The sequence below is a fragment of the Mytilus trossulus genome, chromosome 10 (assembly GCF_036588685.1).
Source record: "Mytilus trossulus isolate FHL-02 chromosome 10, PNRI_Mtr1.1.1.hap1, whole genome shotgun sequence".
In the NCBI taxonomy this organism is placed as follows: Eukaryota; Metazoa; Mollusca; class Bivalvia; order Mytilida; family Mytilidae; genus Mytilus; species Mytilus trossulus.
In genome coordinates, this window is record NC_086382.1 from 51,294,546 (window position 1) to 51,307,976 (window position 13,431).

The following is a 13,431-nucleotide window of genomic DNA, read 5'->3' on the forward strand; positions in this document are numbered from 1 at the left end:
CTAGACCCTCAGATTAAAAGTCTGATGCTCTACCGACTGAGCTACGCAGGCTGACGATATTGTTGAGAAAACAATAGTTTATACCTTTCATTTAGCATATAGATAATGTACGGTAAGCATATATATAATGTACGGTACAACTTCGTTAACAGAGTCATTTCAAATTTATAGAAATTTTAAGACAGATCAACTTATTTACAACTGTTCTGCTCTCAATTTGCTTTATGATATAGACTTCTCACACAAGGAAATCCCGAAATTGCTATTATTATTCTGGGAAACGTAGGTTTGCCTGGCCTGAAACGAATTAAGAACACTAAATCAAATTTCTCTTAGTCAAAATGCGGGTCAAGAACATAACGTTAGTGAAAAAAGTCTTGAAGAATTTGCTTTTTAGCGGGAATATCGTTTTCTGATGCAACGCGTGTGATTGGTTGCACTCTATATAGTTAAAAGTCATAACTGTATCTCATGAGCAGAGTGGCGCAGTGGAAGCGTGCTGGGCCCATAACCCAGAGGTCCGTGGATCGAAACCACGCTCTGCTAATTATTTTTTCTCATTGACGAAAATCTTTTTTCAGGCGACTGTCAGGAAATGATGACAAACGAAATTACAGTCAAAATAAAGTTGATCGTAAAACTATGACTCTATCCTGAAAAATCAACTAATTCAGTATGAAAAATATCACATGTATGTAATAAGTTGGTGAAATCCCTCAATATGTAAACGTTTGAATCCTCAAAGTAGTCATTTATGCAGCTATAATATACATGTGCTACTCATTAATCAACAAAAGTTTAAACAAACCAGATAAAGAATCATGAATACCTATTCGAACGTTCGAAAATAAATGCTCATATTGATGATATATCAGTCCACATATTATATAAACCTATCTTTCGTCACGGAAAGAGGCGGTGGAGATCATGTTGTCGTTTACTTTGACGTTTTTCATGTTTTGCAAGCAAAACTTGTTTTCGAACCTATCCATAACAAGAACACATAGTACTATAACAATAAAGTTTGCCAAAAATTCAGCCGCCCACGTAGGGACTCGAACCCTAGACCCTCAGATTAAAAGTCTGATGCTCTACCGACTGAGCTACGCAGGCTACTTAGAGAACACTCCCAAATTTTGCACATTTATAATTAACAGTTTCTCTCAAAACTTTTTGTTATACCACAGAATAGTTGATATAAAAGACCAGATTTATTTTACAAGTCTACTTAATACGTTTCTATTGTATTATTTGACCCGTTTGCATCGAAATTAAAAGAAAATCAAAACTTATGATCGATGCTTTTCTATATAAATACCATGCAGCTGTGTCCATCGTCAGCTGCTAATAAAATTGCAATCAGACGACATTGTAGAGTCGTTCAAACTTAGGTATAGGGATCACACCTATAACATGTATAAACAAATGATGTCTAGAACAGAAACGATATCAATCCACCTCAAAGGAGCAAAAATTACAATCGCCCACGTAGGGACTCGAACCCTAGACCCTCAGATTAAAAGTCTGATGCTCTACCGACTGAGCTACGCAGGCTGACGATATTGTTGAGAAAACAATATAGTTTATACCTTTCATTTAGCATATAGATAATGTACGGTAAGCATATATATAATGTACGGTACAACTTCGTTAACAGAGTCATTTCAAATTTATAGAAATTTTAAGACAGATCAACTTATTTACAACTGTTCTGCTCTCAATTTGCTTTATGATATAGACTTCTCACACAAGGAAATCCCGAAATTGCTATTATTATTCTGGGAAACGTAGGTTTGCCTGGCCTGAAACGAATTAAGAACACTAAATCAAATTTCTCTTAGTCAAAATGCGGGTCAAGAACATAACGTTAGTGAAAAAAGTCTTGAAGAATTTGCTTTTTAGCGGGAATATCGTTTTCTGATGCAACGCGTGTGATTGGTTGCACTCTATATAGTTAAAAGTCATAACTGTATCTCATGAGCAGAGTGGCGCAGTGGAAGCGTGCTGGGCCCATAACCCAGAGGTCCGTGGATCGAAACCACGCTCTGCTAATTATTTTTTCTCATTGACGAAAATCTTTTTTCAGGCGACTGTCAGGAAATGATGACAAACGAAATTACAGTCAAAATAAAGTTGATCGTAAAACTATGACTCTATCCTGAAAAATCAACTAATTCAGTATGAAAAATATCACATGTATGTAATAAGTTGGTGAAATCCCTCAATATGTAAACGTTTGAATCCTCAAAGTAGTCATTTATGCAGCTATAATATACATGTGCTACTCATTAATCAACAAAAGTTTAAACAAACCAGATAAAGAATCATGAATACCTATTCGAACGTTCGAAAATAAATGCTCATATTGATGATATATCAGTCCACATATTATATAAACCTATCTTTCGTCACGGAAAGAGGCGGTGGAGATCATGTTGTCGTTTACTTTGACGTTTTTCATGTTTTGCAAGCAAAACTTGTTTTCGAACCTATCCATAACAAGAACACATAGTACTATAACAATAAAGTTTGCCAAAAATTCAGCCGCCCACGTAGGGACTCGAACCCTAGACCCTCAGATTAAAAGTCTGATGCTCTACCGACTGAGCTACGCAGGCTACTTAGAGAACACTCCCAAATTTTGCACATTTATAATTAACAGTTTCTCTCAAAACTTTTTGTTATACCACAGAATAGTTGATATAAAAGACCAGATTTATTTTACAAGTCTACTTAATACGTTTCTATTGTATTATTTGACCCGTTTGCATCGAAATTAAAAGAAAATCAAAACTTATGATCGATGCTTTTCTATATAAATACCATGCAGCTGTGTCCATCGTCAGCTGCTAATAAAATTGCAATCAGACGACATTGTAGAGTCGTTCAAACTTAGGTATAGGGATCACACCTATAACATGTATAAACAAATGATGTCTAGAACAGAAACGATATCAATCCACCTCAAAGGAGCAAAAATTACAATCGCCCACGTAGGGACTCGAACCCTAGACCCTCAGATTAAAAGTCTGATGCTCTACCGACTGAGCTACGCAGGCTGACGATATTGTTGAGAAAACAATATAGTTTATACCTTTCATTTAGCATATAGATAATGTACGGTAAGCATATATATAATGTACGGTACAACTTCGTTAACAGAGTCATTTCAAATTTATAGAAATTTTAAGACAGATCAACTTATTTACAACTGTTCTGCTCTCAATTTGCTTTATGATATAGACTTCTCACACAAGGAAATCCCGAAATTGCTATTATTATTCTGGGAAACGTAGGTTTGCCTGGCCTGAAACGAATTAAGAACACTAAATCAAATTTCTCTTAGTCAAAATGCGGGTCAAGAACATAACGTTAGTGAAAAAAGTCTTGAAGAATTTGCTTTTTAGCGGGAATATCGTTTTCTGATGCAACGCGTGTGATTGGTTGCACTCTATATAGTTAAAAGTCATAACTGTATCTCATGAGCAGAGTGGCGCAGTGGAAGCGTGCTGGGCCCATAACCCAGAGGTCCGTGGATCGAAACCACGCTCTGCTAATTATTTTTTCTCATTGACGAAAATCTTTTTTCAGGCGACTGTCAGGAAATGATGACAAACGAAATTACAGTCAAAATAAAGTTGATCGTAAAACTATGACTCTATCCTGAAAAATCAACTAATTCAGTATGAAAAATATCACATGTATGTAATAAGTTGGTGAAATCCCTCAATATGTAAACGTTTGAATCCTCAAAGTAGTCATTTATGCAGCTATAATATACATGTGCTACTCATTAATCAACAAAAGTTTAAACAAACCAGATAAAGAATCATGAATACCTATTCGAACGTTCGAAAATAAATGCTCATATTGATGATATATCAGTCCACATATTATATAAACCTATCTTTCGTCACGGAAAGAGGCGGTGGAGATCATGTTGTCGTTTACTTTGACGTTTTTCATGTTTTGCAAGCAAAACTTGTTTTCGAACCTATCCATAACAAGAACACATAGTACTATAACAATAAAGTTTGCCAAAAATTCAGCCGCCCACGTAGGGACTCGAACCCTAGACCCTCAGATTAAAAGTCTGATGCTCTACCGACTGAGCTACGCAGGCTACTTAGAGAACACTCCCAAATTTTGCACATTTATAATTAACAGTTTCTCTCAAAACTTTTTGTTATACCACAGAATAGTTGATATAAAAGACCAGATTTATTTTACAAGTCTACTTAATACGTTTCTATTGTATTATTTGACCCGTTTGCATCGAAATTAAAAGAAAATCAAAACTTATGATCGATGCTTTTCTATATAAATACCATGCAGCTGTGTCCATCGTCAGCTGCTAATAAAATTGCAATCAGACGACATTGTAGAGTCGTTCAAACTTAGGTATAGGGATCACACCTATAACATGTATAAACAAATGATGTCTAGAACAGAAACGATATCAATCCACCTCAAAGGAGCAAAAATTACAATCGCCCACGTAGGGACTCGAACCCTAGACCCTCAGATTAAAAGTCTGATGCTCTACCGACTGAGCTACGCAGGCTGACGATATTGTTGAGAAAACAATATAGTTTATACCTTTCATTTAGCATATAGATAATGTACGGTAAGCATATATATAATGTACGGTACAACTTCGTTAACAGAGTCATTTCAAATTTATAGAAATTTTAAGACAGATCAACTTATTTACAACTGTTCTGCTCTCAATTTGCTTTATGATATAGACTTCTCACACAAGGAAATCCCGAAATTGCTATTATTATTCTGGGAAACGTAGGTTTGCCTGGCCTGAAACGAATTAAGAACACTAAATCAAATTTCTCTTAGTCAAAATGCGGGTCAAGAACATAACGTTAGTGAAAAAAGTCTTGAAGAATTTGCTTTTTAGCGGGAATATCGTTTTCTGATGCAACGCGTGTGATTGGTTGCACTCTATATAGTTAAAAGTCATAACTGTATCTCATGAGCAGAGTGGCGCAGTGGAAGCGTGCTGGGCCCATAACCCAGAGGTCCGTGGATCGAAACCACGCTCTGCTAATTATTTTTTCTCATTGACGAAAATCTTTTTTCAGGCGACTGTCAGGAAATGATGACAAACGAAATTACAGTCAAAATAAAGTTGATCGTAAAACTATGACTCTATCCTGAAAAATCAACTAATTCAGTATGAAAAATATCACATGTATGTAATAAGTTGGTGAAATCCCTCAATATGTAAACGTTTGAATCCTCAAAGTAGTCATTTATGCAGCTATAATATACATGTGCTACTCATTAATCAACAAAAGTTTAAACAAACCAGATAAAGAATCATGAATACCTATTCGAACGTTCGAAAATAAATGCTCATATTGATGATATATCAGTCCACATATTATATAAACCTATCTTTCGTCACGGAAAGAGGCGGTGGAGATCATGTTGTCGTTTACTTTGACGTTTTTCATGTTTTGCAAGCAAAACTTGTTTTCGAACCTATCCATAACAAGAACACATAGTACTATAACAATAAAGTTTGCCAAAAATTCAGCCGCCCACGTAGGGACTCGAACCCTAGACCCTCAGATTAAAAGTCTGATGCTCTACCGACTGAGCTACGCAGGCTACTTAGAGAACACTCCCAAATTTTGCACATTTATAATTAACAGTTTCTCTCAAAACTTTTTGTTATACCACAGAATAGTTGATATAAAAGACCAGATTTATTTTACAAGTCTACTTAATACGTTTCTATTGTATTATTTGACCCGTTTGCATCGAAATTAAAAGAAAATCAAAACTTATGATCGATGCTTTTCTATATAAATACCATGCAGCTGTGTCCATCGTCAGCTGCTAATAAAATTGCAATCAGACGACATTGTAGAGTCGTTCAAACTTAGGTATAGGGATCACACCTATAACATGTATAAACAAATGATGTCTAGAACAGAAACGATATCAATCCACCTCAAAGGAGCAAAAATTACAATCGCCCACGTAGGGACTCGAACCCTAGACCCTCAGATTAAAAGTCTGATGCTCTACCGACTGAGCTACGCAGGCTGACGATATTGTTGAGAAAACAATATAGTTTATACCTTTCATTTAGCATATAGATAATGTACGGTAAGCATATATATAATGTACGGTACAACTTCGTTAACAGAGTCATTTCAAATTTATAGAAATTTTAAGACAGATCAACTTATTTACAACTGTTCTGCTCTCAATTTGCTTTATGATATAGACTTCTCACACAAGGAAATCCCGAAATTGCTATTATTATTCTGGGAAACGTAGGTTTGCCTGGCCTGAAACGAATTAAGAACACTAAATCAAATTTCTCTTAGTCAAAATGCGGGTCAAGAACATAACGTTAGTGAAAAAAGTCTTGAAGAATTTGCTTTTTAGCGGGAATATCGTTTTCTGATGCAACGCGTGTGATTGGTTGCACTCTATATAGTTAAAAGTCATAACTGTATCTCATGAGCAGAGTGGCGCAGTGGAAGCGTGCTGGGCCCATAACCCAGAGGTCCGTGGATCGAAACCACGCTCTGCTAATTATTTTTTCTCATTGACGAAAATCTTTTTTCAGGCGACTGTCAGGAAATGATGACAAACGAAATTACAGTCAAAATAAAGTTGATCGTAAAACTATGACTCTATCCTGAAAAATCAACTAATTCAGTATGAAAAATATCACATGTATGTAATAAGTTGGTGAAATCCCTCAATATGTAAACGTTTGAATCCTCAAAGTAGTCATTTATGCAGCTATAATATACATGTGCTACTCATTAATCAACAAAAGTTTAAACAAACCAGATAAAGAATCATGAATACCTATTCGAACGTTCGAAAATAAATGCTCATATTGATGATATATCAGTCCACATATTATATAAACCTATCTTTCGTCACGGAAAGAGGCGGTGGAGATCATGTTGTCGTTTACTTTGACGTTTTTCATGTTTTGCAAGCAAAACTTGTTTTCGAACCTATCCATAACAAGAACACATAGTACTATAACAATAAAGTTTGCCAAAAATTCAGCCGCCCACGTAGGGACTCGAACCCTAGACCCTCAGATTAAAAGTCTGATGCTCTACCGACTGAGCTACGCAGGCTACTTAGAGAACACTCCCAAATTTTGCACATTTATAATTAACAGTTTCTCTCAAAACTTTTTGTTATACCACAGAATAGTTGATATAAAAGACCAGATTTATTTTACAAGTCTACTTAATACGTTTCTATTGTATTATTTGACCCGTTTGCATCGAAATTAAAAGAAAATCAAAACTTATGATCGATGCTTTTCTATATAAATACCATGCAGCTGTGTCCATCGTCAGCTGCTAATAAAATTGCAATCAGACGACATTGTAGAGTCGTTCAAACTTAGGTATAGGGATCACACCTATAACATGTATAAACAAATGATGTCTAGAACAGAAACGATATCAATCCACCTCAAAGGAGCAAAAATTACAATCGCCCACGTAGGGACTCGAACCCTAGACCCTCAGATTAAAAGTCTGATGCTCTACCGACTGAGCTACGCAGGCTGACGATATTGTTGAGAAAACAATATAGTTTATACCTTTCATTTAGCATATAGATAATGTACGGTAAGCATATATATAATGTACGGTACAACTTCGTTAACAGAGTCATTTCAAATTTATAGAAATTTTAAGACAGATCAACTTATTTACAACTGTTCTGCTCTCAATTTGCTTTATGATATAGACTTCTCACACAAGGAAATCCCGAAATTGCTATTATTATTCTGGGAAACGTAGGTTTGCCTGGCCTGAAACGAATTAAGAACACTAAATCAAATTTCTCTTAGTCAAAATGCGGGTCAAGAACATAACGTTAGTGAAAAAAGTCTTGAAGAATTTGCTTTTTAGCGGGAATATCGTTTTCTGATGCAACGCGTGTGATTGGTTGCACTCTATATAGTTAAAAGTCATAACTGTATCTCATGAGCAGAGTGGCGCAGTGGAAGCGTGCTGGGCCCATAACCCAGAGGTCCGTGGATCGAAACCACGCTCTGCTAATTATTTTTTCTCATTGACGAAAATCTTTTTTCAGGCGACTGTCAGGAAATGATGACAAACGAAATTACAGTCAAAATAAAGTTGATCGTAAAACTATGACTCTATCCTGAAAAATCAACTAATTCAGTATGAAAAATATCACATGTATGTAATAAGTTGGTGAAATCCCTCAATATGTAAACGTTTGAATCCTCAAAGTAGTCATTTATGCAGCTATAATATACATGTGCTACTCATTAATCAACAAAAGTTTAAACAAACCAGATAAAGAATCATGAATACCTATTCGAACGTTCGAAAATAAATGCTCATATTGATGATATATCAGTCCACATATTATATAAACCTATCTTTCGTCACGGAAAGAGGCGGTGGAGATCATGTTGTCGTTTACTTTGACGTTTTTCATGTTTTGCAAGCAAAACTTGTTTTCGAACCTATCCATAACAAGAACACATAGTACTATAACAATAAAGTTTGCCAAAAATTCAGCCGCCCACGTAGGGACTCGAACCCTAGACCCTCAGATTAAAAGTCTGATGCTCTACCGACTGAGCTACGCAGGCTACTTAGAGAACACTCCCAAATTTTGCACATTTATAATTAACAGTTTCTCTCAAAACTTTTTGTTATACCACAGAATAGTTGATATAAAAGACCAGATTTATTTTACAAGTCTACTTAATACGTTTCTATTGTATTATTTGACCCGTTTGCATCGAAATTAAAAGAAAATCAAAACTTATGATCGATGCTTTTCTATATAAATACCATGCAGCTGTGTCCATCGTCAGCTGCTAATAAAATTGCAATCAGACGACATTGTAGAGTCGTTCAAACTTAGGTATAGGGATCACACCTATAACATGTATAAACAAATGATGTCTAGAACAGAAACGATATCAATCCACCTCAAAGGAGCAAAAATTACAATCGCCCACGTAGGGACTCGAACCCTAGACCCTCAGATTAAAAGTCTGATGCTCTACCGACTGAGCTACGCAGGCTGACGATATTGTTGAGAAAACAATATAGTTTATACCTTTCATTTAGCATATAGATAATGTACGGTAAGCATATATATAATGTACGGTACAACTTCGTTAACAGAGTCATTTCAAATTTATAGAAATTTTAAGACAGATCAACTTATTTACAACTGTTCTGCTCTCAATTTGCTTTATGATATAGACTTCTCACACAAGGAAATCCCGAAATTGCTATTATTATTCTGGGAAACGTAGGTTTGCCTGGCCTGAAACGAATTAAGAACACTAAATCAAATTTCTCTTAGTCAAAATGCGGGTCAAGAACATAACGTTAGTGAAAAAAGTCTTGAAGAATTTGCTTTTTAGCGGGAATATCGTTTTCTGATGCAACGCGTGTGATTGGTTGCACTCTATATAGTTAAAAGTCATAACTGTATCTCATGAGCAGAGTGGCGCAGTGGAAGCGTGCTGGGCCCATAACCCAGAGGTCCGTGGATCGAAACCACGCTCTGCTAATTATTTTTTCTCATTGACGAAAATCTTTTTTCAGGCGACTGTCAGGAAATGATGACAAACGAAATTACAGTCAAAATAAAGTTGATCGTAAAACTATGACTCTATCCTGAAAAATCAACTAATTCAGTATGAAAAATATCACATGTATGTAATAAGTTGGTGAAATCCCTCAATATGTAAACGTTTGAATCCTCAAAGTAGTCATTTATGCAGCTATAATATACATGTGCTACTCATTAATCAACAAAAGTTTAAACAAACCAGATAAAGAATCATGAATACCTATTCGAACGTTCGAAAATAAATGCTCATATTGATGATATATCAGTCCACATATTATATAAACCTATCTTTCGTCACGGAAAGAGGCGGTGGAGATCATGTTGTCGTTTACTTTGACGTTTTTCATGTTTTGCAAGCAAAACTTGTTTTCGAACCTATCCATAACAAGAACACATAGTACTATAACAATAAAGTTTGCCAAAAATTCAGCCGCCCGCGTAGGGACTCGAACCCTAGACCCTCAGATTAAAAGTCTGATGCTCTACCGACTGAGCTACGCAGGCTACTTAGAGAACACTCCCAAATTTTGCACATTTATAATTAACAGTTTCTCTCAAAACTTTTTGTTATACCACAGAATAGTTGATATAAAAGACCAGATTTATTTTACAAGTCTACTTAATACGTTTCTATTGTATTATTTGACCCGTTTGCATCGAAATTAAAAGAAAATCAAAACTTATGATCGATGCTTTTCTATATAAATACCATGCAGCTGTGTCCATCGTCAGCTGCTAATAAAATTGCAATCAGACGACATTGTAGAGTCGTTCAAACTTAGGTATAGGGATCACACCTATAACATGTATAAACAAATGATGTCTAGAACAGAAACGATATCAATCCACCTCAAAGGAGCAAAAATTACAATCGCCCACGTAGGGACTCGAACCCTAGACCCTCAGATTAAAAGTCTGATGCTCTACCGACTGAGCTACGCAGGCTGACGATATTGTTGAGAAAACAATATAGTTTATACCTTTCATTTAGCATATAGATAATGTACGGTAAGCATATATATAATGTACGGTACAACTTCGTTAACAGAGTCATTTCAAATTTATAGAAATTTTAAGACAGATCAACTTATTTACAACTGTTCTGCTCTCAATTTGCTTTATGATATAGACTTCTCACACAAGGAAATCCCGAAATTGCTATTATTATTCTGGGAAACGTAGGTTTGCCTGGCCTGAAACGAATTAAGAACACTAAATCAAATTTCTCTTAGTCAAAATGCGGGTCAAGAACATAACGTTAGTGAAAAAAGTCTTGAAGAATTTGCTTTTTAGCGGGAATATCGTTTTCTGATGCAACGCGTGTGATTGGTTGCACTCTATATAGTTAAAAGTCATAACTGTATCTCATGAGCAGAGTGGCGCAGTGGAAGCGTGCTGGGCCCATAACCCAGAGGTCCGTGGATCGAAACCACGCTCTGCTAATTATTTTTTCTCATTGACGAAAATCTTTTTTCAGGCGACTGTCAGGAAATGATGACAAACGAAATTACAGTCAAAATAAAGTTGATCGTAAAACTATGACTCTATCCTGAAAAATCAACTAATTCAGTATGAAAAATATCACATGTATGTAATAAGTTGGTGAAATCCCTCAATATGTAAACGTTTGAATCCTCAAAGTAGTCATTTATGCAGCTATAATATACATGTGCTACTCATTAATCAACAAAAGTTTAAACAAACCAGATAAAGAATCATGAATACCTATTCGAACGTTCGAAAATAAATGCTCATATTGATGATATATCAGTCCACATATTATATAAACCTATCTTTCGTCACGGAAAGAGGCGGTGGAGATCATGTTGTCGTTTACTTTGACGTTTTTCATGTTTTGCAAGCAAAACTTGTTTTCGAACCTATCCATAACAAGAACACATAGTACTATAACAATAAAGTTTGCCAAAAATTCAGCCGCCCACGTAGGGACTCGAACCCTAGACCCTCAGATTAAAAGTCTGATGCTCTACCGACTGAGCTACGCAGGCTACTTAGAGAACACTCCCAAATTTTGCACATTTATAATTAACAGTTTCTCTCAAAACTTTTTGTTATACCACAGAATAGTTGATATAAAAGACCAGATTTATTTTACAAGTCTACTTAATACGTTTCTATTGTATTATTTGACCCGTTTGCATCGAAATTAAAAGAAAATCAAAACTTATGATCGATGCTTTTCTATATAAATACCATGCAGCTGTGTCCATCGTCAGCTGCTAATAAAATTGCAATCAGACGACATTGTAGAGTCGTTCAAACTTAGGTATAGGGATCACACCTATAACATGTATAAACAAATGATGTCTAGAACAGAAACGATATCAATCCACCTCAAAGGAGCAAAAATTACAATCGCCCACGTAGGGACTCGAACCCTAGACCCTCAGATTAAAAGTCTGATGCTCTACCGACTGAGCTACGCAGGCTGACGATATTGTTGAGAAAACAATATAGTTTATACCTTTCATTTAGCATATAGATAATGTACGGTAAGCATATATATAATGTACGGTACAACTTCGTTAACAGAGTCATTTCAAATTTATAGAAATTTTAAGACAGATCAACTTATTTACAACTGTTCTGCTCTCAATTTGCTTTATGATATAGACTTCTCACACAAGGAAATCCCGAAATTGCTATTATTATTCTGGGAAACGTAGGTTTGCCTGGCCTGAAACGAATTAAGAACACTAAATCAAATTTCTCTTAGTCAAAATGCGGGTCAAGAACATAACGTTAGTGAAAAAAGTCTTGAAGAATTTGCTTTTTAGCGGGAATATCGTTTTCTGATGCAACGCGTGTGATTGGTTGCACTCTATATAGTTAAAAGTCATAACTGTATCTCATGAGCAGAGTGGCGCAGTGGAAGCGTGCTGGGCCCATAACCCAGAGGTCCGTGGATCGAAACCACGCTCTGCTAATTATTTTTTCTCATTGACGAAAATCTTTTTTCAGGCGACTGTCAGGAAATGATGACAAACGAAATTACAGTCAAAATAAAGTTGATCGTAAAACTATGACTCTATCCTGAAAAATCAACTAATTCAGTATGAAAAATATCACATGTATGTAATAAGTTGGTGAAATCCCTCAATATGTAAACGTTTGAATCCTCAAAGTAGTCATTTATGCAGCTATAATATACATGTGCTACTCATTAATCAACAAAAGTTTAAACAAACCAGATAAAGAATCATGAATACCTATTCGAACGTTCGAAAATAAATGCTCATATTGATGATATATCAGTCCACATATTATATAAACCTATCTTTCGTCACGGAAAGAGGCGGTGGAGATCATGTTGTCGTTTACTTTGACGTTTTTCATGTTTTGCAAGCAAAACTTGTTTTCGAACCTATCCATAACAAGAACACATAGTACTATAACAATAAAGTTTGCCAAAAATTCAGCCGCCCACGTAGGGACTCGAACCCTAGACCCTCAGATTAAAAGTCTGATGCTCTACCGACTGAGCTACGCAGGCTACTTAGAGAACACTCCCAAATTTTGCACATTTATAATTAACAGTTTCTCTCAAAACTTTTTGTTATACCACAGAATAGTTGATATAAAAGACCAGATTTATTTTACAAGTCTACTTAATACGTTTCTATTGTATTATTTGACCCGTTTGCATCGAAATTAAAAGAAAATCAAAACTTATGATCGATGCTTTTCTATATAAATACCATGCAGCTGTGTCCATCGTCAGCTGCTAATAAAATTGCAATCAGACGACATTGTAGAGTCGTTCAAACTTAG

At 35.6% G+C, this 13,431-nt stretch overlaps 17 non-coding genes across 17 annotated transcripts; all 17 read right to left on the reverse strand.

Moving 5' to 3' along the window:
• Positions 1-1,040: 1,040 nt before the first annotated feature.
• Trnak-uuu (transfer RNA lysine (anticodon UUU)) lies at positions 1,041-1,113 on the reverse strand. The gene has a single exon. It is a non-coding gene; the product is annotated as a tRNA-Lys (tRNA).
• Positions 1,114-1,481: 368 nt separating this feature from the next.
• Positions 1,482-1,554, reverse strand: Trnak-uuu (transfer RNA lysine (anticodon UUU)). The gene has a single exon. It is a non-coding gene; the product is annotated as a tRNA-Lys (tRNA).
• Positions 1,555-2,545: 991 nt separating this feature from the next.
• On the reverse strand, positions 2,546-2,618 carry Trnak-uuu (transfer RNA lysine (anticodon UUU)). The gene has a single exon. It is a non-coding gene; the product is annotated as a tRNA-Lys (tRNA).
• Positions 2,619-2,986: 368 nt separating this feature from the next.
• Positions 2,987-3,059, reverse strand: Trnak-uuu (transfer RNA lysine (anticodon UUU)). Its single transcript has one exon. It is a non-coding gene; the product is annotated as a tRNA-Lys (tRNA).
• A 991-nt stretch (positions 3,060-4,050) lies between these two features.
• Trnak-uuu (transfer RNA lysine (anticodon UUU)) lies at positions 4,051-4,123 on the reverse strand. Its single transcript has one exon. It is a non-coding gene; the product is annotated as a tRNA-Lys (tRNA).
• A 368-nt stretch (positions 4,124-4,491) lies between these two features.
• On the reverse strand, positions 4,492-4,564 carry Trnak-uuu (transfer RNA lysine (anticodon UUU)). Its single transcript has one exon. It is a non-coding gene; the product is annotated as a tRNA-Lys (tRNA).
• Positions 4,565-5,555: 991 nt separating this feature from the next.
• Trnak-uuu (transfer RNA lysine (anticodon UUU)) lies at positions 5,556-5,628 on the reverse strand. The gene has a single exon. It is a non-coding gene; the product is annotated as a tRNA-Lys (tRNA).
• A 368-nt stretch (positions 5,629-5,996) lies between these two features.
• On the reverse strand, positions 5,997-6,069 carry Trnak-uuu (transfer RNA lysine (anticodon UUU)). The gene has a single exon. It is a non-coding gene; the product is annotated as a tRNA-Lys (tRNA).
• A 991-nt stretch (positions 6,070-7,060) lies between these two features.
• Positions 7,061-7,133, reverse strand: Trnak-uuu (transfer RNA lysine (anticodon UUU)). Its single transcript has one exon. It is a non-coding gene; the product is annotated as a tRNA-Lys (tRNA).
• Positions 7,134-7,501: 368 nt separating this feature from the next.
• On the reverse strand, positions 7,502-7,574 carry Trnak-uuu (transfer RNA lysine (anticodon UUU)). Its single transcript has one exon. It is a non-coding gene; the product is annotated as a tRNA-Lys (tRNA).
• Positions 7,575-8,565: 991 nt separating this feature from the next.
• Trnak-uuu (transfer RNA lysine (anticodon UUU)) lies at positions 8,566-8,638 on the reverse strand. Its single transcript has one exon. It is a non-coding gene; the product is annotated as a tRNA-Lys (tRNA).
• Positions 8,639-9,006: 368 nt separating this feature from the next.
• Trnak-uuu (transfer RNA lysine (anticodon UUU)) lies at positions 9,007-9,079 on the reverse strand. Its single transcript has one exon. It is a non-coding gene; the product is annotated as a tRNA-Lys (tRNA).
• A 991-nt stretch (positions 9,080-10,070) lies between these two features.
• On the reverse strand, positions 10,071-10,143 carry Trnak-uuu (transfer RNA lysine (anticodon UUU)). Its single transcript has one exon. It is a non-coding gene; the product is annotated as a tRNA-Lys (tRNA).
• Positions 10,144-10,511: 368 nt separating this feature from the next.
• On the reverse strand, positions 10,512-10,584 carry Trnak-uuu (transfer RNA lysine (anticodon UUU)). The gene has a single exon. It is a non-coding gene; the product is annotated as a tRNA-Lys (tRNA).
• A 991-nt stretch (positions 10,585-11,575) lies between these two features.
• Trnak-uuu (transfer RNA lysine (anticodon UUU)) lies at positions 11,576-11,648 on the reverse strand. Its single transcript has one exon. It is a non-coding gene; the product is annotated as a tRNA-Lys (tRNA).
• Positions 11,649-12,016: 368 nt separating this feature from the next.
• On the reverse strand, positions 12,017-12,089 carry Trnak-uuu (transfer RNA lysine (anticodon UUU)). Its single transcript has one exon. It is a non-coding gene; the product is annotated as a tRNA-Lys (tRNA).
• A 991-nt stretch (positions 12,090-13,080) lies between these two features.
• Trnak-uuu (transfer RNA lysine (anticodon UUU)) lies at positions 13,081-13,153 on the reverse strand. The gene has a single exon. It is a non-coding gene; the product is annotated as a tRNA-Lys (tRNA).
• Between the last annotated feature and the right edge of the window lie 278 nt (positions 13,154-13,431).